Below are 23,176 nucleotides of genomic sequence, written 5' to 3' on the forward strand. Positions count from 1 at the left end.
AATGAAGGATGGGTAGACGTGGTTAAAAAGAGGAAACAGGTGGAAAAGAAAATTAAAACAAAACCGGATGCCATCATTATTACGAAGAAGGAAGGGGCGTCGTATGCAGATATTCTGCGAAAAATAAAAAGTGACAGCGGGCTCGAGAAGCTGGGTTCGAACGTAACCTATGTTCGAAAAACTCTCAAAGGAGACCTGCTTTTAGAATTGAAAAATGGAGTAGACACAAAAGCAGAATTCTTCCAAAGCGCCCTGGAGGGAGTGGTTGGAGAAATGGCTATGATACAGCCCAAAACTCACAACGTTACGATTGTATGCAAAGATCTGGACGAAATAACAACTCCCGAAGAAATCTGCGAAGCATTGAAAAGGGAGTGTGGAATCCAAAATCTGGAGATAACAAGTGTCAAAAGTCTGCGAAAAACGCGTAGTGGCACACAAATAGCACTTGTATGCATGCGCGCCCAAGATGCAAAGGCTGCACTCAAACTGGGAAAAATAAAGATCGGGTGGTCGATCTGCCGCCTTCGAGAATACTCGCCTATTCCCAGGTGTTATAAGTGTTTCCACCTGGGTCACATGGCTCGTAAATGCTGCAGTTTGACAGACAGATCTTCCCTATGCACACGTTGTGGAACCGCAGGACATCTAGCAAAGTCGTGTACAAAAGCTCCGAGCTGCATGCTCTGCAAAGGGGAGCACTCTGTATTGAGCACGACATGCCCAAAGTACCTCGAGTCTCTGAAGTCTCTAAGTAAATGAAGATACTGCAGTTGAATCTAAATCATTGCGCAGCAGCACAAGATTTGCTAGATCAGATAACCATAGAAGAGAACATTGATGTCGCCATACTAAGTGAATAATACTCCCAGCGTCCGGAAAGCACATGGATTGCAGACAAATCTGGCAAGGCAGCAATATGGTCCTGTAAAGGGCAATCTTTTAAGACCTGCCCCAGAGAAGCCCATAATTTTTTCACATGGGCGAATATTCAGGGGATTTATTTTGTAAGCTGCTATGCTCGTCCCAGCGCATCAATCACGGAATTCGAAGACTTCCTCTTAAGGCTGTCTTTAGAAACCAGAGGCAAAACACCTATTATAATAGCGGGTGATTTTAATGCTTGGTCAACTGCATGGGGCAGCAGATGTACAAACCACCGCGGGCGGCTAATTCATGAATATCTGAGTCAAACTCACTTAACAATAATGAACACCGGAACTCGAAACACTTACCAAAAAGGCAATAAAGGATCCATAATTGACATTATGTTTGCAAACGATTCGCTGAGCAGGCACATTAAGTGGGCAGTGTCCGACATATACACAAACAGTGATCACTTGGCAATTATAGCGCAAATTTCGTACTCCCGAGAGCAGGAGCTTCTAAGCAGAAACCCCTCCCGAAGGCGAAGTTGGAAACAACAAGAGTTCGACCCAGACCTGTTTGACCTAGTCTGGAGTGAATCAAGGGCATCTGGTGACAACGCCGCCCACTTGGTATCAGCAGTTCGAAAAGAACTCGTGGCAGCATGCGATGCAACAATGCGTAGAACGTCACATAACTACAAGCGGCGGCCTGTATATTGGTGGAATGATGAAATTTCCACGTTGAGAAAGCTTTGTCACTCAGCTAGACGGCGTCTACAGCGTAACTGGGGCGAAACGAACGAAAATCGCCTTAGGGAGGAATTTAAAAGCCACAAGAAGCTCCTGAAATCGGCAATTACACGAAGCAAAAAATCATGTTTTGAGAAGCTGTGTGAGAAAGCAAACCTTGATCCTTGGGGCACTGCATACAAAATATGCATGTCCAGATTTAAAAACAAGCAGCAGAAACCTAAAGATGCCTCTTTTATGGGAAAGATCGTCGAAACACTATTCCCGAAACACGACCGGATTTCATATGCCAAGCGACGAAACGAAGCTGTAGAGTCACCCCCGTTAGTCACGGAAGACGAACTATTGGCGATAGCAAGGAAAATCAAAAACACCAAAGCGCCTGGATTGGATGGCATACCAAACAGAGCTCTGAAGGAAGCCATAAGCTTAAAACCCCGAGTTTTCGCTAAAATGTACAACGCTTGTTTAAAGGAAGAGGTATTCCCCGACTCTTGGAAAGTACAACGTTTGGTTCTGCTCCCAAAACCAAAGAAACCACCTGAAGAACCTTCATCGTACCGACCTCTATGTATGCTCGACACAATGGGTAAAGTGTACGAAAGTATAATACGAAACCGCCTGGAGTTAGCAATCCAGAAAGCCGGCGGATTATCAGAGAGACAATACGGCTTTATAAAGAAGAGATCCACTATTGACGCACTACGAGAAGTCGTCGATACTGCAAGATGTGCAGTAAGTGGCAAAAGATGGAAAGGTGGCACAAAAAAGTACTGTGCGCTGATTACCCTGGATGTCAAGAATGCGTTCAACTCAGCAAAATGGGCACACATAATCAAAGCCCTGGATGAAATACGGGCCCCTGAATACCTCATAAACATAATAACGAGTTATTTTAAAAACAGGAGGCTGATTTTTGAGACGGACGAAGGCACCAAGAGCTACTCTATCTCGAGTGGTGTACCCCAAGGCTCAGTGTTAGGCCCACTATTATGGAATCTTATGTACGATGGGGTGCTAAAAAGACAGCAACCAACAGATATTAAACTAGTAGCTTACGCGGATGATCTCATGGTGGTAGCAGTAGCCAAACAATTAGCCGACCTGAGAAATAAATGTAATGAGTGCATAAATGATCTACGCCAATGGTTCTCTTCTGTGAGTCTGAAACTGGTGGAGGAAAAAACAGAAGTTTTACTCATAAGTACTAGGAAGATAGAAGAACGAATAGAGCTCACTATAGGGGAGTGCGAGATTACCTCGCAACCGCAACTGAAGTATCTAGGAGTAATATTGGACTCCAAATTAAAATTTAAAGAACACCTGGAGTATTCTTCCGCGAAGGCAAACAAAATCTATAATGCTCTATCGAGAATGATGACCAACACAGGCTGTGTGCGTTCCAGCCGGCGATTCTTAATAGCGAAAGCAATGAGTTCCGCAATACTGTATGCGGCACCAGTTTGGATACAGGCAATGGATATAAAAGCGTATGCTAAACAAATAATTGCAGTGCATAGGCTTTCTGCAATTCGAGTAATAAGTGCTTTCCGGACTATGTCAACCGACGCTGCTGAAGTATTAGCCAGCATGCCGCCCATTGACATCCAGGGAGATGAACTCGAGCGTTTATATCATCTATCAGCGCCTAAAACAGTATCGGCAAAGACAGAGGAGAGGAACAATAGCATTAAAATGTGGCAGGAGCGGTGGAATTCCTCATCCAAAGGGCGTTGGACCCACCGACTTATACCGGACATCCATTCGTGGATAGACAGACGGCATGGGGACCTAGACTTTCATCTGACCCAAATACTTAGTGGACACGGGTGCTTCACAAGCTACCTTTTCAGATTCCACAATGACATTAGTCCGAACTGTCCAACGTGTACAGAGCATATAGAAGACTCTGAACATGTACTTTTTTATTGCCCTAGATTTTCAAATACAAGGGAAAAACTAAAAACCACACTCGGTGGTAGTTTTACAGTCGATAATTTAACGACACTCATGTGTCAGTCGACCGATAAATGGAAAGCTGTCAGCGAAGCGTCAGCATCCATAATGACAAAACTGAGACTTTTTGAACAATTTAGGCGTCCGTCAGTCCGCACGATAGAGGAGACTTAAATGTCTTGTCCCTCCCACGAAGTAATACTTAACCGGTGGTTCCGTGGGAGAGTCTTGAGGTGGGAGTAGGTTAGGTTTAGCAGATTAAAGTTCCGCACTCCGGCTTTCGATGCTTCGCCCTACTATAAAAAAAAAAAAAAAAAAAAAAAAAAAAATCCGAGGCTGTTGTTGATTTTTCATTGGGGGTGGTTTTTTACGTGGTGAATCCCAAACCCAGCGCACAACCCAATGCAGGGGATGTTTCGTCTTCTCACTTTAGCTCGCCTTCAAACGAATGTTCTTAGGCTACCCAGAGGATACTTGGTCAAAGACCGGAAGTCGTGAGCTGCTTGAGTCATATGTAAAAGAATCGTTTCTGGCCACTCCCAAGTGAATGGCGATCAGAGAACTTTCCTCACTTGCGTGAACTTCTACACATGACTCCATCATCCTCGATAAGCAGAAAACAATTTTAATGAACTTGCCAAAAACTCAAAAGGAAACCAGTGAAGAATTTATTAAACTTCAATCCACTGTTGCCAATTTTTCGTCGATTTTATCGACACAAAACACTGCCACAGACAACTGGGACCCTATACTGGTAAATAGATGCATAGCAGCATTACCAGAAAAGTGGTTATTGTTGTGGGAGCAATCGCTCTCGTCACGGAAAAAGTGCCCAACGTGGCAACAAATGAGTGATTTTCTCGCTACCCAGTACGAAATCGCAGAAAGGGTAGACAAAAAAACAAATGCAAGTAAACCAAGCCCCAAACCAATAGCAACAACAATTTTAATAGAAACTTCTTCAAAACGCAATCGTTCTCATCTGAACAGAATAAATATAGATCATGCGAACAATGTACAGGAGGGAATAAGCTCAAACCTTGCGAGAGATTCAAAAAATTTAATATTATCGACCGCAACAATTTCGTGAAAACAACTTTAACAAACTTTGTACAAACTATCTGTCACATGCGCATACACAAGAGTGCGAAAGCAAATTTAACTGAGTCTATTTTCATAAACGACACCATTCGATGCTTCATATAAATAATTTTTCCAGCTTAGCCGCAAACAGCGCAAATATCAGAAGAGCTACGGGTTTAGTTGCAACAACAAATTATGAAGTGCCAAATCCACAAAATTGCCAAGAAGCACCATGCTGCTCAAAGGCATTAAAAATTCAAACGCTACACAGCGAAAATGAAAGTAGGTAGTAGTAGCTTCAGGGAGATCTGTTTAAGCTAAGGGCTCTAATAGACCAAGGATCACAACTATCTTTCATAGCGTCTAGGGCACAAAATAGGTTAAAACTACCAACAAAACAAGCCAATTTTGAAATTACGGGAACGGGCGGAAGAGTAGTTGAAAACTCTAATCAAATCTGCCACATTATCCTATTTTCCCCCCAAGTGGATATAATACAAGCAGAACCTATAGTCTTACCGCAACTAACAAATATGCTTCCAAACTATCATAAAAATAGCAAGCATTGGGAAAAGGTTTCACACCTTAAGTTAGCAGATCCCAACTGCAACACCCCCGCTCAAATAAACCTTCTACTCTACTCTGACAAACCAAATAAAGTTGGTTACAAATCGCACAATTTTATAATATCGCTCATTTGCTGCAAGACCGGCATAAGTCAAAAAAATCGATTCGCCAAAAAACGCGTTTAAAGTTTTCAACTTACTACAACCTTACACGGTGACTCCAACCTTACACCTCTTCTCAAGCGGAGCATATAAGAGGTATTCATATGAATTTTTCACTCAACATGAAGTATGATATAACGAACAGTTCTGCAGCATTAACTCAAAAATCACGTTTTTTGAATTATGCCGGTCTTGCAGCAAATGAGCGATATATACTAATTAGTTGCAACTAAACTCGAGTTTTTCTCCATACAGGCAAATAGGGATTCAGAAAACATTTCAACTCAAAAGCCAACACTGGGATCGGCCATCAGTGTGCGCCGTCCTGAGGTTGTCCCAACACAATCACCGCAACAGCACCGTCAACAGCAGCTTGAAATGGCACACGAGCACCTGTAACCACACCGTCACCACCAGCGGAGCCGCATCGCATACGATGTCCGCTTTGTCGCCGATTAAGGTTATTCTATTTATTTCTATTTTACAATTATTAAACGTGATTAAAGCATTACCTTTTAATGTTAATTGTCTTTCATTACATGTATTATTAACTACTGAGTTGACATGGTTTTTCAAAATTAGCATGCCTGGTCGTATTTCCTTAGTTTCAACTTATTGTTGACGCCGCCCCCGCCCAATTTCTTTTGCCACGTCTGTATCGGCAGAGCAATCTTTTCTTTTTCTCTTTTCGAAGTTTTTTCGAAGTTTTAATTCGCGCGCAACTAAACACTTACTAAAAAGTTGCGCGCTCTCTCCTTTTGCGACATCCTAGCGATACAGACGTGGTAAGTGTCTTTCCAATTTTTTATAATTAAATATTTGTGTTATATGAAACCTTTTGTTTTATTTAACATTTTGTGGAATATATTGCGCCAACCGCTTCCCCACGGCCAACCACATCTTTGGAACGAGCAAGCACCGTGCTCCACCACCCGAATTATCAGTGGTCCTTCGAGCCGTATAACAGGTAACAAGTCGATTTTTTATTAAAGTGATAGTGCATTATTTGCTCGCTTTAGCAACTCGCAAGTTACAGCCAAACATATTTTGGATTTGTGCTCTGCAAGCTAAAGGCAATAGATTGGTTAATTTGTGCATCATTTATGTACAAAACCCATTGTGCTGTGTGAAGTGGAGACCAAAACTTATTTTTGGCACTCTACCCACAAAATCAAAGCACAAGATTGCAGGTAGTATTGTACTTAATTTAAGTACAACAACAAATACACCTGGCAAATGCACTATTTCACTTTGCAAAAAAAAACCACACTCTGTTATTCGAGAAAAAGATATAAATTTTTTGGACGCACAAAATCGTCTGGAGCGTCAACAATCTCTCTCGGGTTTTTGTTTTTCCTTGTGGTTTAATTTGAGTCTAGTCGCTCAACTCTGCCTTCCCATATATTGCTCGAATAGCAATAAAGGCAAGCAGCAATAACGCAGCTGCAGTTTCGCGGGTGAACAAAAAAAAAAAAACAAAATACAAAAATTAAAACAAGTGAAATGAGCGACACCAAAAATTAGAGAAAAGTGAAGTGAGCGACGGCTAGATCATCAAACAGCTAAGTCAAGCAGCAAAGGCGAAGACCCAAAGATCAAGCAGCAAAGGGAGAGCAGCAAAGTCAAAGCAGCACAGAGAAGCAGCACAGGCCAAGCAGCAAAGGGAGGGCAGCAAAGGCAAAGCAGCACAGGCAAAGCAGAAAAGTGAGAGCGGCATAGGCAAGCAGCATAGGCAAAGCAGCAAAGGCAAGGCAGTACAGCAGCCATCCCAACAAACAAAAGTGTATAGTGGTGAAATCGAAATAGTTCGAAAATAACCCAGTGATAAAAAAGTGAATAGTAGATATAGTAAATCAAATAAGTGCTTGTGAATTTTTATCTGTATTTATGCATATTTGGATTTAAATAAAGCAATTAGCACAAATCAATTTTGTTGGTGTACATAGTCAAGGACTAGGCGTGCAAGTGCATTGGGACGATTACCCAGCAAGCGCATTCAAATTAAATTTGGGAAATATACTTTGAGAAAATAGTTTACTAAATTGATTAATTTTTTTGTGCTTTCGAATATTCACGCTTCACTAAGAAACAACGCACTACTAATTTAGAGTCTGTCCGTGATTGGTTCTATAACTTTTGAACTTTTGCAACATATTTGCAAATATTTTTTAAATTTTAATTTCAAGTTCAAATCCGAGTTTGTGCAACATTTTTGCAGTTCCGGTTAAATTTTTGAAAACAATGGAATCAATCAGAGCCTTTACCACAGCTGCAGACGCTCTACTGGAGTTTGAGGAGTCTTTTACTCCAACAGCAAACAATCAAAGTGCCTACTCTCTTGAAGTTCAAGAAGCTGAACTGAAATCTCTGTGGGCAGAGGTAAAGTCAGAATACAAGTTGTGTTTGCCAATAGGATCCACTCCTTCTGACACAAGCTCTATTGACGACCTCAAACTTAAATATACAAGCTGTTACCACTCTTATGTGTGTTGCGCGGCCTTGATGGGCGAACACATGCACAACCTCACGGCGTTCAACCAAAGCCCTGCTTCCAATTCAACGGTGATTCAACCTGAACGGTTACAACAAACTGTAGAACCCGTGAGGTATTCTATCAATTTACCGCCATGTGATACCGAGATATTTCATGGCGATGTTTTACAATGGCCCTCTTTTAGGGATTTATTTGCCGCTATTTATGGGAATAACCCAAGGCTATCTCCGGTAGAAAAGTTATTCCATTTGAATCAAAAAACGCAAGGTGAAGCAAAAGCTATCGTTTCGAAAGCGCCACTGACGAATGACGGATTCGCATTGGCTTGGAACAATTTGTTGTGTAGGTATGAAAACAAGCGAGTGCTTGTCAACACACAATTAAATTTACTATTCAAGCTTCCGCACATTTCTACAGAATCTGAGACCGAACTCAGAAATTTACAGCGGGAGATAAATAGCTGCATTTCAGCTTTACAAATACATGGCATCAATACAGATAGCTGGGATGCCATATTCACGTATTTGTGTTCTATCCGACTACCGGACTATACACTGTCGCTTTGGGAACAATCTCTGGATTCGGATTCAGAGATCCCAAAATGGGTTGAGTTAGACAAGTTTCTAACCAAACGGGTTAAAACGCTTGAGAGAGTATCAAATCTCAAAAGGCGAGTTAGGTACTCAACCCAAAATTAAGTCGGCTGATGGTGAAGATCGGATACCAACCTTGCAGTCAAGAATTGGATCTAAACCCCTCAATGCCCATCACGCCAAGACAAACCATATCAAATGTAAACTGTGCTCATCTCAACGTCCACGTTCTCCACGTCTGCCTGAACTATTTATCAGACTCACATGAAGTAAAAAATTGTAAAAGTATGTTTAATTGCAATAAATGTAAACAGAGACATCACTCTATGATTCATGGGGATCAGAGTGAGGGATTAGCTCAGATATCTGACAGCACCGACACTACTGAGATTTCTACTAAATCTCATGTGGCCTCCCTTAAGGCCAATATTTCAAATGTGCCTACCAGTCGAAGCATGCTCTTAGGTACACCCATGGTGACCATATGTCATAACGAAAGCACCTTCACTGTCAGAGCCCTGATTGATTCGGGATCTGAAGCCACCTTCGTAAGCAATAGTCTGCAAAAACGCTTACATTTGGCAATCAAAAAGGTCAGCGCGCGAGTTTCAGGATTGAATAATACCGTATCAGGACGAGTTCAATCGGTATGCTCGATCACAATTGGCTCGCCCCGTAACAAAAGTTTGAAACTAGAAGCGGAAGCTTTGGTATTGCCAAAATTGACTGGACTGCTTCCATCCAGATCAATTAACTCTTCAATTTTAAAAAGGTTACCTAACATCCCCTTAGCGGATAATAATTTCTATACGAGTCAAAACGTTGACTCGTTGATTGGAGCGGATATTTACCCGAAAATCATTCTAAATGGGGTAAAATCGAAAATCTTCGGATCCCTCGTTGCACAACGTACGGTGTTCGGTTGGGTTTTAACAGGTTCCGTTCCCTCCGAAGAAACAAAAATAAATGGCAAAGGCGACGGACAAAATTCAACAATAACACAAAATCATTTTTGTAGAGTAAATATTTCTAATGTTATATTTAAACAACAACGATAACAACAACATCAGCAGCAGAAACAACACAATAGCAATCAGCGTAAAGCATTTGCATCGCAACCAAGGACCACGGAAGAGTAACAAAATCGCACCAAATTAATAATGCAAAATGCATTGGCAGAACCAGACCAGAAGATCCCGGTATCTTTAGTAAACCAATGGCAAAAATCAATGGCTCTAAGTCAACACCATTGTCAGAGATGGAAGATCAAATACTTAAAGGAACTCCAGAAACGGAAGAAATGGAAACATTCCCAACAGAAACCTAGTGGTAGTACGTGATGACAATGTACCTCCAAATGAATGGAACCTAGGCAGGATCAGCAAAATACATTCAGGGTTAGACCAACGAGTTCGGGTGGAGGACATCCAAACTCAACGTGGCTTAATTTCTCGGCCTATTACAAAGATTGTCATTGTACCCAATCAATGTTAATTTTGCATTATAAATTCACACTTTAATAATCTTCCTTTTCATTCAGAAAATTATTTAAAATGACAACAATCAACTGCCCCCTATGCGTAGATAGCCATCTACTCCGCTGGTGTCCAAAGTTCTGTCAGATGTCCCCAGAAGATAGGCTGAGGAACACATTGATCAACCGATATTGCAGCAACTGCCTCGCGTCGAGCCATTCAAAGAATGAATGCGACAGCGTAATACGCTGCAAACGTTGCGGCAATCCACACCACACGATGCTTCATGGCATCAGTTCAGACGACGATGTCATTGAATTTACATGGGCACAGCAGGTCGAGGCAGCGGAAATGGAGGAGAATTCATTGGCAATCGGCCCGACGTATTCGGAGCCCTATCAACCATGTCAACCGACGTCAACAGTCAAGCAGCCGCAAAGCTCTGACCAACGATGCCTCTCCCGCATACCACACGCCCAAGATCGAGCCAGGCTCGAGTCGTCTCGCCGACTTCGGCGTGCTGGTAACTTCCGTTCGGATTGGCGGCATGGCAACGATCGACTGAGACTCGATTCGTCTCAGCGACATTGTCCGGACCGAACCAGACTCGATTCGTCTCGTCGGCCACCCCATCCGAAGCGAAGGCGTGGTCGAGACGTTCGTCGTCAAGCCGATGCACGCCGTATCATAAAGGACAGGCATGCAACACAACCTTGGCAACAAAGACTTGCGCTATCACCAACCGCTTTAATAAGCGTTCGAACTGCAACGAGGTTCGTAACAGTGCGGGCCATGATTAGCCCAGTTAGTCCAGCCACTATTATCCTCGCCTCCACGATTGCACGATTGCGACTGCGTACGCATACATGTGGAGACAGCCGAGAATGCGAACTCATGTTTCGGGACAACCAGGGTGGAGAAACAGAAATATCCGTGAGTGCTCAAATTCAACGACGTCCGTTACCACCAACGCCAGTAAGGTCTCTGGAAGACACTGGGATATATAATATCCGGTGTCGTATAACATCGGCACAATAAAGTGCACTGGCTGCCAACGCCTCTCACATTCACCACCTACCCAGGATCGAGTTAGACTCGAGTCGTCTCGCCGATCTCGGAAGGTGGTGACTTCTATGCAAATTGGCGGCATGGCAATGACCGACTGAGGTTCGACTCATCTCAGCGGCATTTCCCGGACCGAACCAGACTCGATTCGTCTCGTCGGCGACCCCATTTGCAAAGAAGACGTGGAAGAGGAAGTGCAGGAACCAGTTAGTTAAGTTAGTTTTAAATAATTTATTGTAAACTGCATTTGCAGTAATACTGCAAGGCGGGGAGAATGTTGACGCCGCCCCCGCCCAATTTCTTTTGCCACGTCTGTATCAGCAGAGCAATCTTTTCCTTTTCTCTTTTCGAAGTTTTTTCGAAGTTTTAATTCGCGCGCAACTAAACACTTACTAAAAAGTTGCGCGCTCTCTCCTTTTGCGACATCCTAGCGATACAGACGTGGTAAGTGTCTTTCCAATTTTTTATAATTAAATATTTGTGTTATATGAAACCTTTTGTTTTATTTAACATTTTGTGGAATATATTGCGCCAACCGTTTCCCCACGGCCAACCACATCTTTGGAACGAGCAAGCACCGTGCTCCACCACCCGAATTATCACTTATGATTTTTGATTCTTAAACAAGTTTTTGTGAATATATTATACATAATTGTGATATTTTTAAATTTTTTAATGAAGATTCATTATTATAATCATATAATACATAGTTTCATTAATTTTTATGACTTCTTGAGTTTCAAATAAAAGCTCTTTATGTTGGTAATTTGGTATTGGTACTAATAAAGATCTTTTTACTTTAATTATTTCGTTTGGTATTTGTATAACAAAAATTATTTCATTATGTTTATATTGAGCTGTGCTAACTTTAGTATTTTGCGTTTTATATAAATCTATATTGTAACGAACTATTTCTTCTCCAGTTAATACATTTTTATTCATTATATTCATTTTTGCAGACATAAGGTTGTTGTTGTTGTTGTTGTTCAACATTGTCTAATAAAATTTTAATTTTTAACGGAGTATCAAAATACATTATTTTGCTTTCTAATTGTTGATCACTTGTAGCGATTTCATTAAATTTTCTTGTGAATTTTTCCCTATCTTCATCTATACTCGTAGCTTCTTTAAGTTTTGCAATTGTTATATTAAATATGTTATTTATTTCTATATTTTGGTTTGAATTTTCTATTAGTGCACTAATTCTCGTCTATTGTTTGAAGATATTGTTCTATTTCTTCTCTGTCGCTATCATCCATTGTATCATATAGCCATTTCATACCTGATCCTATGGTATTAATTAATCCTCTTCGTTGTCTATGTGGGTTAATAGTTATTAATTTCGATTTAACCTTATTTAATTCTTGTATCAAAAAATGTTTTTTCCTCATTTGTGTCCTCTGTAATTTGTTCGATATTATGTTCAAGAGTTTCAGTAACTTTAATAATTTCTAGCGGGTTGATAATACTCGTATGTAGTATTGTGCTGTATTGACTGTTATCTTTGCGTCTTCAAGAGAAATTTCAGTAAAACCGTTTGTACCATCAACGTTTTCTACCATTAGGGTTGCGTTGCTCAGTCAGTATTGATTTTACCTGAAAATTTGGTAGTTCTTATAATATTAGTTGTGTGAATGTTGTCGATTGCCATTTTTTTGTATCTGGGTTCCTGTTTGTGTCTAACAGCTTTATAGTTTTTTACATATCCCTCCCTGTCGGTGCGTTGATAATTTTCTCTTTTAGTGTTAAGTAGTTCAAATATTTCATTTTTATCATAATTACCGTTCGCAATATCTATTGGCTTTTTCCCTGTGGTTGAATGTATGGATTTGTTATTCGGTGCATTTACATATATACTCTTTCCTGTACTGACAAATGCGGCGTTTCTATTTCTATTATTCTAAACTTTTCGCCTAAAGTATTATGAAATCTTTCGATGTCAGCATTGCCAGTGTGAGAATAAGGTTTTGTAAAATGAATTACTATTTCTATATGAAAACGGTTGACAACTGTGTATAATATAACAATGTGGTCATTATTTTCTTCTTGTTGAGAATGTACAGTTGCACATGTACTCATATCGTCTACTTCGTTTTCTCTTGTGCCAATGATTTCTGGATTTTTAGATTCTATTGTTAAAATTTCTCTGGTACTGGCGTTTAATCGACTAAGAAAATCAGCTAATGTATTTTCTTTTCCTTTAATATAGCCAATGTTAATATCATATTCACCTAGTTTAAGCAGCCAGCGTTGCAACCTGGGGTTTATATCATTCCCTTTATATTTTGTTTGCAACCATTTAAGTGCACCATACGATAGCCAATAGCTCTTTTTTTGTGGTGGAATATTTTTGAAGTTATACTTCTTATACGACGCCGGAAAAGGTTGCGATAGATTCTGGTTGCGCAACCTTTCATATAAATGTAACGCAAGGTTGCGCAACCTCGCTCCATCCATATGAATGTAACGCAACCTTGTCTGCGAAGATGTTCGAGCAGCAAGCGAAGCGATGACAATCGGCGATCGTTTGTTCGTTTCTTTCGGCACAGCTCGGCTTTTCTACCAACAACACAATGTTGCCATGCTTATGCTGTTGTTGTTTTTTTTGTTTTCGTAGAACATTGTTTCAATTTTTGGTTGGTGACATATTCACATGTGTGCGCATAAATATGTTTGTATGCTTGTGCATTATTGAAGTTATACTTCTTTTTCTTTCGTTTGTCTTTCATTTCTGCGAAATCTCAACTATTTTGTGTGACTTTTAATTGAAATACTCTGCGTTGGCCTTTCAAAATTAACACTTCACAGAATCATTTCTGTGCTTTTGCAAAACGACCCACGATGACGAGGTATATCGTTTTATCTGGGAGCGTGAGATTTAAGAAATTCATTTCTAATTTTGTCTTGTGGCATATTAGAAATGATGTTTCTTCGATAATCGCCCGCTTACAACGGATAGAACGACTTCTAAGTGGTGATTTTAATGAATGAATTCACAGAATCATTTCTGTGCTTTTGGAAATCGACCCACGATGACGAGGTATATCGTTTTATCTGGGAGCGTGAGATTTAAGGAATTCATTTCTAATTTTGTTTTGTGGCATATTAGAAATGTTTCTTCGAAAATCGCTCGCTTACAACGGATAAAACGACTTCTGAGTGGTGATTTTAATGCATAAATTCCTTTTGGTTGAAATACTCTGCGTTGGCCGTTAAGAAATTAAGACTATACTTCTCAGGACATCACAGCAATGTTATGTATATGTATATTGCTGTGATAAATTTATTGCGAAAGCATATAAGGTATATAGTGTACATAATTAAATTAAATTTAAAATTACAATTCAAAAATTTCGGTGCGGTAAATGCAACCGTTTACTAAGGAAACAATACATTCATTTATTAAAAAAAAAAAAATTAAAATATATACGGACAAATAAAATAAACAAAAACCAAGAATTGGTAGCATATTAACATTTAATTATATATTATATATTCAAAGACCAAATCGGCACATTTTCAGCAATACCCCTTGTGTTTGTTAATATACAAGCAAGCAGGATTGCAAAGGGAAAAAAAAATATTTTTCATTTACAAAGGCCATTAACCTTTTGCTTTCTCTCACTATCGTCCGTATAAGCAATTATAAACTAACGAGTGCGAAGCAATAAATAAAATAGAAAAAAACAAGAACAAACTAATAGCACAACTATTAGGAATAAAGAAAACGAAACACTCGCTCGTTAATTCGTACATTGCGTATACAACAAAAATACAATAAGGAAAACGAAATACGCGTTCGTTATTCGATACGTTGTGTATACAACAAACATACAAATCTTAAAGATTCAAACGTATCTATTGTTAACAGATATACACTGAGAGAAGTTTTTCTTTCTCATATTTTAAAATTTTACCTATTGTCTAAATGAACGGAGATTCTAAGGAATCTAAATCGATTCAATATCTGAAAGTAAAAAAAATGATTTCTGAAGAAAAGAGCCCATGTACACCTGCTGAAGCTACACGCTCAAAGCAAGGTGCTACAAAGCAAAAAAAAAAATTAAAGATATTTCATATACTAAGTTTATTGCTGAGAGTGACAGTTTAATTCGATACTGCACTCGATTTTCATCTTCACCGATTCAAGACAATTCTGAATCGGTACTAGAAATCAAAAAAGAAAATCTAGGCAATTTCTGGACACGTCTCCAAGCTGCGTATGACACAATTCTAGAATCTGACGAATCAGATCTTCCGGAAACTTTTAAATCCTCGGCTTGCTCCAAATACGAAAACTGCTTAGACCAGTACGAGGAAACTAGAGCTATGATCTCCGACCAATTGAGATTAATTAAAGCAATTGCACCTACTCCACAACCGAGAGTAGAGCTGCCACAAATTCAAAGCCAAGAGGCGAGTTCAGGCATTCACCTTAAAGTGCCAGCATGCGATACAGAAATATTTCATGGATGTTATGAACAATGGCCGTCCTTCCGGGACATGTTTACGGCCGTGTACATAAACCATCCAAAATTATCTCAAGCGCCAAAATTGTATCACCTCCGATACTAAACAAAAGGTCAAGCAGGCGCAATAGTAAAACAGTTCGCTCTTAATGACGAAAATTTCAATTATGCTTGGGAAGCATAGTCGACAAACAAGTCACAATATTAATGAATTTACCAAAAATTCAGAAAGAAACAAGTGAAGAATTTATAAAACTTCAATCCACTGTTTCAAATTGCTTGTCGGTTCTAGCGACACAGAATATTCCCACAGACAACTGGGACCCCATACTGGTAAATATATGCTCCGCGGCATTACCGGAAAAATCTTTGCTTCTGTGGGAGCAATCGCTCTCATCACGAAGAAAATGCCCAACGTGGCAACAAATGCAAAAAAACAGTTAGAACTAAAAACGTTCAACACGACCTAAATCGAAGTTTCATTAGACCGCAAGCTAGTAACAACCACAATTTAAACAGCAGCTTCTTTAAAAATCAATCGTTCACATCCGAACAATATAAACAAACGTCCTGCAAACTGTGTAAAGGAGGGCACAAGCTGAAAGCTTGCGAAAAGTTAAAAAAACTTAATATCAATGAAAGGAACAACTTTGTCAGAGCAAAAAGACTCTGTACAAACTGCTTGTCCCACTCACATAATCTCAATAATTGTGAAAGCAAATTCAATTGCGTATATTGCCACAAGAGGCATCATTCAATGTTGCATTTCAATAACTTTCCTAGCACACCCCAAAGTAGCGCTTTCTCCAAAAGAGCCACGGGTTTAGTTGCAACCGCAACACAAAATCCCGAAATTTGCCAAGAGACACCATGCTGCTCAAAGACTTTAAAAACACAAACGCTTCACAGCGAGAATCAAAGTAGGGTACTACTACCCACAGCAGTTATCTCCATCGAACACCGAGAAGAACTTTTCAAATTGAGAGCCCTAATAGACCAAGGATCACAACGATCATTCATAGCATCTAGGGCACAAAATAGGCTAAAACTACCAACAAAACATGCCAATTATGAAATTACGGGAATGGGCGGAAGAGTAGTACAAAACTCAAATAAAATCTGCCCCATTACCCTAATTTCCCCCCAAGCGGATAAGCGCATTCAAGCAGAACCTATAGTCTTACCGCAACTTACGAACATGCTTCCAAGCTATCATATAAATAGTAAGCATTGGCAAATAGATCTCTCAAATAGATCTTCTATTAGGCAGCGACCTTATATCTCAAATTATTCTAGAATTGGTTGAAAAAATTTCAAACACCCTTTTAGCTCAAAATACTATATTCGGTTGGATACCAAGTGGACTAGTAACAGAACCAGTTACCACCAGGACAACTCAAGTGAAAGAGATATCCAATGAATTCCTTAATTCACAATTAAGGCAATTTTGGGAGTTAGAAGAACTCCCCCCCATTACCATTACAACGCCAGAAGATCAGTATTGTGAAGACTTTTACAAAGCCACAACTACTAGATCAGGAAATGGTCGGTATGTCGGTATGTTGTCTGGCAACACAAGTCTTAAAAACACATTCGTATGTAGACGACATCTTGTCTGGGAGCCACAGCCTCTCACAAGCATACTAGTCCTTATTAGAAGTGATAAAGGCCCTCAACACCGCAGGGTTTCCTCTAAAAAAGATCACAGCTAATCACCCAAGTATCTTAAAAAATATACCAAACGATAACAAATTGGATACTAATTTCCTTATATTTGAAAAGGAAAGTATAACAAAAACACTGGGCATCCAATGGAATGCGATATCGGACCAGTTCTCATACACGACAGAGTCCATAACCGCATTATCCGCCATAACAAAGAGGCAGATTTTATCCTCAATGGCAAAACTTTTTGACCCCTCAGGATGGCTTGCGCCAATTATGATACAAGCGAAAATCCTGATTCAAGAATTATGGCTAGACGGAACAGACTGGGACGAACAAGTGAAACCTCTTCGCTTAGAAAAGTGGTCCCAGTTTGCTAATAATCTAAAAGATATCTCGCAGATACAAATTCCACGGTGGGTAAACTATTCCCCCGAATACAAAGTGGAACTACACGGCTTCTGCGATGCCTCTGAAAAGGCATATTGTGCCACGATCTATGTGCGCGCACAAAGCGACACCGCAACCACAAGCCACCTACTAGCTGCAAAAGCAAAGGTAGCACCTCTAAAAATTATAAGTCTACCACGACTTGAACTCTATGGCGCTCTGCTACTAGCAAAGCTGGTTTCCATAGTGCAGATCCACATGAACATGACCAAATGCAAATTATATCTATGGCCCGATTCCGAAATCGTTCTAGCCTGGTTAGAAAAGCCACCACACTCGTGGAAAACATATATTTCTAATCGAACCTCTCAAATACTTGACCTAGTAAGAGCAGCCACATGGCGACACGTAGCCAGTGTCGACAATCCTGCTGATCTAGGTACAAGAGGGTGCAAACCCCTGGATCTTGCCACCACCACGCTCTGGTGGAATGGCCCCCGATGGTTAACCGTATCCACAGATTCTTGGCCACAATCGACAATGCGCAACATAATCGCCCCAGAAAGTCGAAAAATCGACACCTATCATACAATAGTGGATGATAATGAAATCCCTGAACGATTTTCGTCGTTCCCCCGAGCCCTCAGAGTAGTCGCATATATGCTCAAATTCATAGAGCAACTTAAACTTAAAGTTAAAGGAGTAACTTACACCCATTGCGATACATTGACGCACCAGGACTTACAAAAAGCAATGGTCGCGCTTATCGCCTCAACCCAAACGCGCTCTTTCAGTCGTGACATATCGTTACTAAGAGAATCGAAGCCAATTGACAAAAAGAGCTCACCCTTAGTACTAAACCCATTTTTAGACGCGAAAGGTCTGCTCGCTAATTCAAGCCTGACTTACAACGAACGCCACCCCATCATAATACCTGAGAAGTCTCCTTTTGCCACATTACTCCTGAATTACATCCATATATTAATGTTGCACGCCGAACAGCGCCTCATGCAACATATGGTACGCCAAGAGTATTATATTCCCCGTCTTAAGCCCCAGATCAAAAAATGCATTTTCATATGCAAGATCTGCACTATGCATAAGCAAAAAATGCGAACTCAGATTACGGCACCACTTCTACCTGAACGCTGCAATTTCGTTCTGCCTTTCACGACCACAGGTGTCGATTTTGCTGGGCCTTTTCAAATAAAGGCGTCCATGCTAAGATCTCCCACTCTCATGAAAGGCTATGCGGCTGTCTTTGTATGTTTCACGACAAGGAAGTACACCTTGAGCTGTGTACGCGTGGCTTCCCATCCAATATCATGAGCGATAATGGCAAAACATTCATAGGAGCCCAACGAGCCACAGGAAAACAGTTTGTGGATATCTTAAAACAAGTGTCCCCGGATATCGGACAAAAGTACGCCCCTCAAGGTATCAATCGGCAATTTATACCTCCAAGCGCTCCTCATATGGGTGGTTTATGGGAATCAGCTGTAAAGAGCTTCAAATCCTATTTCAAGAAGAAGAATTCACGACATTATTAGCTAAAATTGAAGCCGTTCTCAACTCACAGCCCTATCGCAAGATCCCTCCGAATTCACATCCCTAACTCCAGGGCATTTCCCAAAAGGAGCACCCATTCTGGCCACACCTGAGCCAGGCGTGGAGTCCCTATCCTTATTAAATAGATGGAAAAGAATTAAAATTCTCCATCATAATTTCAGTAGCCGATGGAAAGAAGACTACATAAAGGACCTCCACAAGAGGTACCGATGGAAAAATACAGAAAATCCGCCAAAAGTTGGAGATTGTGTCCTGATTCACGACGATTGCCTGCCACCTACCGAATGGCGGCTGGGCCGCATAAAGAAGCTTTATAAAGGCTCCGACGGTCATATTCACTTAGTCGATCTCCGTACGCAATCCGGAAAGCTAACAAGACCGCTCGTCAAACTATGCTTCTTACCGATCGCCGATAACCGCGAAACGAAAACCGATAAACCGCTAAAATAAACCGAATATAAAACCAAAATAAAATAAAACTTTATATAAATACATACATATATACCTATATATATTTAAAATAACACACAAAAGCAGTCGATTAATCTAACGACCCACTCATACCGCATAATGTGGCAGCCATGCTCATATGTCCTATATGCAACCAAATTCTAATTGAAATAACACTCTTCCAAACAGATCAATATGAATGCAGACATGCCAGCAGCTCCCACACCAACCACTCGTTCGGCTGTCAATGTGCCACGCCAAGCGGCTGCCTCAGTTGCAGCGCCCCGAACACCCACACCAACGGCGCCTCAGAGTGGAACGGTAGCATTGCCGCCAACACACGCGCTAGTCGCAGACCCACAACGCCTTAGATGCTCCCTATGTCGTCGACCCCACCGGCTGCCACAATGCGTCATATTCAAGGGATTGCCACCTCAGCAACGCCAGTTGGTCGCGCAAGCGCACGGCCACTGTCTCAGGCCTGTCGCCTATCCACCAAACCCACGAGTGCACCTCGGGCAACCTGTGTCAAATTTGTATGCGGCCACTCACCATACAACACCCTGCCGGCCGCAACCGCGGCGCAGTACGACGACCTCCAGTAAGCCGGGATGCACGGCCCCGTCGAACAATTGGGCCATCATCATCCCGTGTCCGGCGGCCACATAATGGGGCGTCAACACGACGCCAGCAGCAACGACCGCGTCCACGCCGCACCTCAGGCCTCAGCAGCATCGTAGCCACTCTCCAGCAGCTTCAAAGGATTCTAGGCTGAAATATTCGCCTAGGGGGGCCGGAATGGCTAAATGAACCTTAGTCGCCTGCCCCACACCACACCTACACCCATCACTAACACGCACACTCACCACACTCACCTCGACATCACCACACTCCACATCAACGCCACCCACACGCGCGAGCGCGGGATCCACACACTCAAACACACACCACACCACTCCACTGAAAAAGGGTCATCTTGTACACAAGTCAGTATTGATTCGTCCATTGCTGAATGCACGTCGCCTTTTCGCCACACGCCGCTAGTTCACACCGATCTCCATAATTTACATATATAATTTTGTGAATACAATAATTTTAATAATTTTTGATTAACACAATTGTGAAACTAACGTGTCCGGAACCCCCTCTATACGGCCATTAGAAGGCGAATTTCTATTGTAAAATAAAAGCGTTTATCCGAGTTGTGAAAGTGAAATCGGAGGTTTTAAGTGAGTGAGTAAAACAATATTAGTTAATTTTTCCTTTTCATATTTTTCGAGATGATCTGTTTGGATTTGAGATAATATATCAGGTTTTTCAATTTCGCAATTATAAAAGCAGCTACCTTTATAAGCTAATTCATTACAATCTTCTCCCTCTTTAGATAAACACATTGTTATTACAGCATTACTTGTAATTAATTGTCTACAAGGTATATTTATTATGCAGTTTAAATTTTGTTAGATATTATTACCTATAAGTCCATCAAAGTTTTAATTGAACGTGTATTCCAAAAATTCGCAATTATAATCTTTTATATTAAATTCACGAAATATGGGAAATTTGCAAAGTTTTGTAATTATTATCTCTCTACCTAATTAATTTGAATTTCCTAGGTTATCATACCATGGATTATAATTTGTATTAGAATAATGTGGATTTTGACATGGCAAATTTTGTTGGGTCTCAAAATGCTGATTACGTTTATTACTCATATTTGTAAAATTAAACGATTTCCTCTGAAAGGAATTGTTTTGGTTATAAGAATTATTGCTAAAGCTAGTTTTTATATTTGTATTCAAATGGTCTCTTTTTGCAGGTCCAAACTGTGTATAATTTTGATGCTTTGCATATAATATAATTTTAAATGCGTCTTCTAATGTATCAGGATCTCTGGCGAATATCATAGTACGTGTTGGTTCAGGAAGATGGTCCCTAAAAGTTTTAAGTGAAATTCTGTTTGCTTCTTCAGTCGTATAAGTAGTGTCCCCATGAATTAAATTTCTATTATGTATTCTGTTTGCCAAATTATTTATTTTAAAATAATAATTTTTAATTGTTCCATGTAATCTGCAAGTTTTTAATTCCTCCATTAAGTCATTACTACTGTATTTTTCGCCAAAATTTTTTGTTAAAATTACGTTAGAGTGCCTCTGAATGGCTTTCCTAGTTTTGCCAACACATTTGTTTTTAATATACCCAAAAAGTATATTTTGATTAGTTTTATCAAATTCTAGAATAGATGAAAGAATATTTTCATCCTGGGCCCGAATCGCGGCACACGTTAACGAGTGAAATTTATTATTTTTATTTTTTCGGTTCGTTGTAGTCGCTTTCGAATACGCTCTTTCGAAATTTGAAATTTTCTCATTCGATAACGAGTTCTCGTTTGTACGAAAGAATCAAAATTTCATTCGTTAGCTATTTGAGAAACGTTATAGCACAAATTAAATAAAAAAATTTGAATATATCAGCTAAAAATAATCCGAGGGGCAAAATGTAAGTTATTTTTCATTTATTTAGTTTATTTAACATGTAATATAATTATAACTACTAATTTAAGGACCAATGTAAACAAAATAAATATGCGTCAAAAAAATTTGATGAGTGACTTTATGCTACAGCATCAGGACTTGGCAAAAATTATTTTGCGTAATTGTGGGCAAGGCAAAGTTGCAGCAAATAAGCTATGGGAGGCATTGACTTTAAAACTGAACGCTGCCGCGCCACCGATGAAAGATGCGAAATCTTGGCGAAAAGTAAAATAAATAAAATGATAGATGATTAAAACAATAATAAAATACAAAAATAGGTATTTGCTGATCAGAAGCACAACATAAAAAAAAAATTTCTTTCAACAAAGCCTCGAAACAAAGGACTGGTGGTGGTCCGTACGAGGAAAAGCTATTAACTGCAGCAGAACAACTCCTCCAAGCTACGGGGATAGATGTTGCTGTAGAAGGGTTGACCGTAGTAAAATCTTTTGGAATTGTAGAGCCCGAAGAAGGATTAAATGAGTTGGTAGAAATGATTATAGATAGCGAGAAAGAAGAAGATCCGACTCCATCCACCAGTCGCAGTGCGACAAAATTATGTAAAGCGAAGCCCACTGTCGAAAGTGAAAAGCTTTCTCTATTAAAATGCAATTTACGCGCATATGAAGTAATGTAAGCGCAAATAAATAAAAATCTTGAGAAGCTACTTGCTCTAAAGGAGAGATCTCTCCAAATAAAACAAGAGGTTCATACTGCAGATATGAGGTGCAGATTAAAACTCATGAGTTTGATAGTTTAAAGAAAAAAATTCATAAATAAATACCAATATATAAGATGTGTTAATTCCAAGTTCTTTATTAAAAAGATATTTGTTAAAATAAAATATGAATTCAAATGTTGTTGGAACGTTTAATTCAATTATTATCTAAAGACAACATAATATGATCTGTAATTTTATGATCAATTTTAGTTAATTGTGTCTCATTTCCGGTATCTCTTTCTGTATCATTATTTTCATTTACAAAATATCTGCAATATGTTGAATTCTTAAATTGTATGCAGATGTTATGCAACGCTGCACATACATTGCCGAACTTTGCCATCTTTTCAGGACTATACCGACTT

General features: G+C 39.9%; 1 protein-coding gene and 2 pseudogenes across 1 annotated transcript in view; all 3 read left to right on the plus strand.

The window, feature by feature from the left end:
* The window catches only part of LOC125775367 (uncharacterized), a 915,975-nt gene that overhangs the window by 259,204 nt on the left and 633,595 nt on the right, over positions 1-23,176 (plus strand). The gene's annotated exons all lie outside the window — the stretch shown is intronic.
* Positions 13,804-13,989, plus strand: LOC125775906 (small nucleolar RNA U3; annotated as a pseudogene).
* LOC125775899 (small nucleolar RNA U3) lies at positions 14,001-14,177 on the plus strand (annotated as a pseudogene).

The sequence above is a fragment of the Bactrocera dorsalis genome, chromosome 1, assembly GCF_023373825.1.
Source record: "Bactrocera dorsalis isolate Fly_Bdor chromosome 1, ASM2337382v1, whole genome shotgun sequence".
Classification (NCBI taxonomy): Eukaryota; Metazoa; Arthropoda; class Insecta; order Diptera; family Tephritidae; genus Bactrocera; species Bactrocera dorsalis.